This window comes from Podarcis gaigeae (assembly GCF_964106915.1).
Source record: "Podarcis gaigeae genome assembly, chromosome: 2".
Classification (NCBI taxonomy): domain Eukaryota; kingdom Metazoa; phylum Chordata; class Lepidosauria; order Squamata; family Lacertidae; genus Podarcis; species Podarcis gaigeae.
The window spans coordinates 23983576-23986993 of NC_139679.1; the positions used below are offsets into that span (position 1 = coordinate 23983576).

The 3418-nt window shown below is 43.4% G+C and overlaps 1 long non-coding RNA gene across 1 annotated transcript; it reads right to left on the reverse strand.

Moving 5' to 3' along the window:
* Positions 1-2010: 2010 nt before the first annotated feature.
* On the reverse strand, positions 2011-2876 carry LOC310839361. Its single transcript, XR_014561474.1, has 2 exons — positions 2666-2876; positions 2011-2599 (listed from the first exon to the last, which is right to left on the reverse strand). It is a non-coding gene; the product is annotated as an uncharacterized lncRNA (long non-coding RNA).
* Positions 2877-3418: the final 542 nt, after the last annotated feature.

Consider the following 3418-nt stretch of genomic DNA (forward strand, 5'->3'; position numbering starts at 1 on the left):
AATAAGACACATGGCATAAGACCATAGCATTCTGCTCTCACACAACTCACAGGAAACTTGAGGCTGATCCACACCCTATATTTAAAGCACATCTAACACACTTTTAAAACACATGACTTCCCCAAAGAATCCTGATAACTTGGGGTTTTTTAAAGGTGCTGGGAATTATAGCTATGGTCTCAGGGTTTTTTTGAGGAATGATGTGTATTGGATGTGCTTTAAACGTTTGGTGAGAACCTATCTAAAGACTACCCTTTGGAAACAAGATGGCAGCACAAAATTATTATTATTATTAATAATAATAATAATAAAAAATTGTACACTTCCCTTTATCTATAGATCTCAGAGTGGTTCACAACATATACAAGATAAAAAAAGACAAAAGAAATAATAAAAACAAGAATAACTCCTCCCCCCACATTTTATTATTTTTATTTACTCATCCAAAGCCTATTTTGGTATTATCCAGGAATCAATTCAGTTTGAGTAAGGGTGCAGAACATGACTGGAGTGCCAGGACTATTAGTATTATAAAGGAAAAATGATGATTGGAATAGACATTGAAAGCGCACAGAGCCAAGCAAAGAATACCCATACAACAAACAAAGCAACAAACAAAGCCAAAAAGCAGAGTAACAGTACAGCAATTATCAGATTTCCCAGAAGACCTTCATGCCTCTGGATAAAGATACCAGTGGGACTCCCAACAGCAGCTACAAACAACACCATTTAAGTGCAGAATCCATTTTTGGAAAAGGAGAGCTGAGGTCAGGTTTATAAAATCAGCAGTGCTAATACTATACTGGTGATTGAGCACCCCCACACCCCTGTACCCCCACACTATACCTACCTTGGGAATTTCAAATTATCATAGACAGTGTGTGTGTGTGTACATGTGTACACTAGTTTAAGTGTCAGCTAAAGGCTTACAACAGACTAAGGGATTGCATCATCAAAGCAGTAACCACACATGGAAAAGGAAAGCAAAAACTCAGTGCTAGCTCTAGTATGCAACAGGTCCCAGATAAATTCCCCAAGCATAAGTCTTTATTTCTTCAAAAGTTTGTAGCCTGGACTTTATTAGTCCTATCAGTACAGCATAAATTATAAAGAGAAATCCACCACACCCCTGGATCTTAAAGCACCAGCAGACTACTACAGGGAGAGGTACCACTTCGTGTTTTTAGTTGCAATGTAGCTATGGCTTTAAAGGTAATATCAGCACCTTAGATTGGGCTTGTAATTGAATATGCAGCCAATGCAGTTGTTTTAAGGATCAGTGAAATATGAACCATGCTGTCCATACCTATTAAACATCTGGTAATTGCATTCAGCACTAATTGACTCTCTGGCTTCAAGGATAATTTATTGCAATAATCAAAAGAGAAAGTTACCAAGGCAAGGACCACTGTGGTCAGACTATCCCTGTACAGGAACGGTTGTAGCTGGTGAACTACTTGAAACTGGAAAGAGACACTTCTCACCACCAAGGCCTCAAGTGACAGTACTGTATCCACAAATACCCATGAAGTACATACTTGGTTTACACAAGGTTGTAGCCAATGCTGAAATGAATGGACCCAAGTTAGCCATATTCATTGATAATAATGGGTCTACTCCAAGTACAACCTACCATAAGTCAAGATGTAGAATCAGTACTTGGGCAATGCCCAGGACAATGAATATTACTTTAGGATATTGCAAAACTACACACAATTGTGTAGTTCAGCATGTGTTGCTGGTATTTCCTGGACTAAAGGAAATACAACAATGTTTTGAGACATTAGACTCATTTTAATCAAGTGTTTTCAGTCTTTAGCTTTATCTCTGTTGTGACTGAACTCAGCTACAACATGGATGCTAAATCCAAAACCATTATTATCAAAACTCAATAGTATACAAAGGTTATAAATCTAAAATCAAGTGTTATGTTTCTGGACAATGTGAAACATGAATGGATAAAACAGTGAATTCCATGAAGTCACAAATGAAGATTTTGGGGGGAAACTATCACGCTTCTCAATTTTATTTCTTTGGAATAGGCATTTAAGCAAAATGGTTCTACGACAGCTAGAGAATAGAAATTGTTAAGGTTAGTTTTATAGACTCCAATGGAACATTAAGAACAAAGGCCTAGGATGGGATATAGCAGACTTCCAATTTTGCTTACACTCTAAAATCAAATGAATATCAAGCAAACTCCTCAGATCCCTCAGATGAAATGCTGAAAACTGTTCTCTTTCTCAGAGGAATCGCCTTCCAAGACTCCTGCAGTTTTGACCTTGCTAGGCTCGTCTTGGCTCTCTGTTAAGTCACATGTGCCCAATGTGCCACGCAAGCCTTAATTCTCCTGCCCACCTTCCCTTGCCTTCCAACCTATAAGCATGTGCTCCGTGGCTAGTTGACAGCAGGAGCAGGCGCTCTCAAGGCTGGCACAATGTCCTTGATAATCCAAAATAAGGTCTGCCAAGGGGCCTGTTCCGCTGGTTTACATCTTTCAAAATCGACACAAATGCCACCATCCGAAGACAAGCGGTTTCTTCTGCCCTGTCTGGAAACCTGTCGGTGGACCCAGGCACCACTGGGCAGTGGCCTAGGTCTGCAAAAAAAGAGGACACCTTTGCTGACTTCTACTTTTAACTATGACGACTCTCCTTTTACATACCTGTAAAAAGGAGATGCGGGTGGCGCTGTGGGTTAAACCAGAGCCTAGGACTTGCCGATCAAAAGGTCGTGGTTTGAATCCCCGTGACGGGGTGAGCTCCCGTTGCTCGGTCCCTGCTCCTGTCAACCTAGCAGTTCGAAAGCACGTCAAACTGCAAGTAGATAAATAGGTACCACTCCAGAGGGAAGGTAAACAGTGTTTCTGTGCACTGCTCTGGTTCGCCAGAAGCAGCTTAGTCCTGCTGGCCACATGACCTGGAAGCTGTAGCCGGCTCCCTTGGCCAATAAAGCAAGATGAGCGCCGCAAGCCCAGAGTCGTTCATGACTGGACCCAATGGTCAGGGGTCCCTTTACCTTAAAAAGGAGGATGTTTCCTGGAAAAAGAGGACGCATGGCAACCCTAGCTGGGCCGCATGGTGTTTTTGTGTCTGTGTGTGTGACCGTAGGCCGCTCGCTGCCTCTGTCTCCCTAGCCCACCTCACAGGGTTGTTGTGCGGATAAAGAGCGCGTGGGATAGGGGAGGACGCCCTGAGGGGCCCCGAAGGAAAGGCAGGGCAAAAAAACCAGCACGCAAATCGAACAAGGCAAAACGGGAGGCTCGTTCCCGCTCCATCCCGCCATCAATTCCCCCGCCGCCGTTGCCACGGCAACCGGAGCGGCCTGGAAAATAAACAGTCGCGGCAACAAGGCGGGCAGGAAGGGGGGCGGGGAAGGCGCGAGCCGACAGTGACAAAAGGAAGTCCTGCCTCTTCCG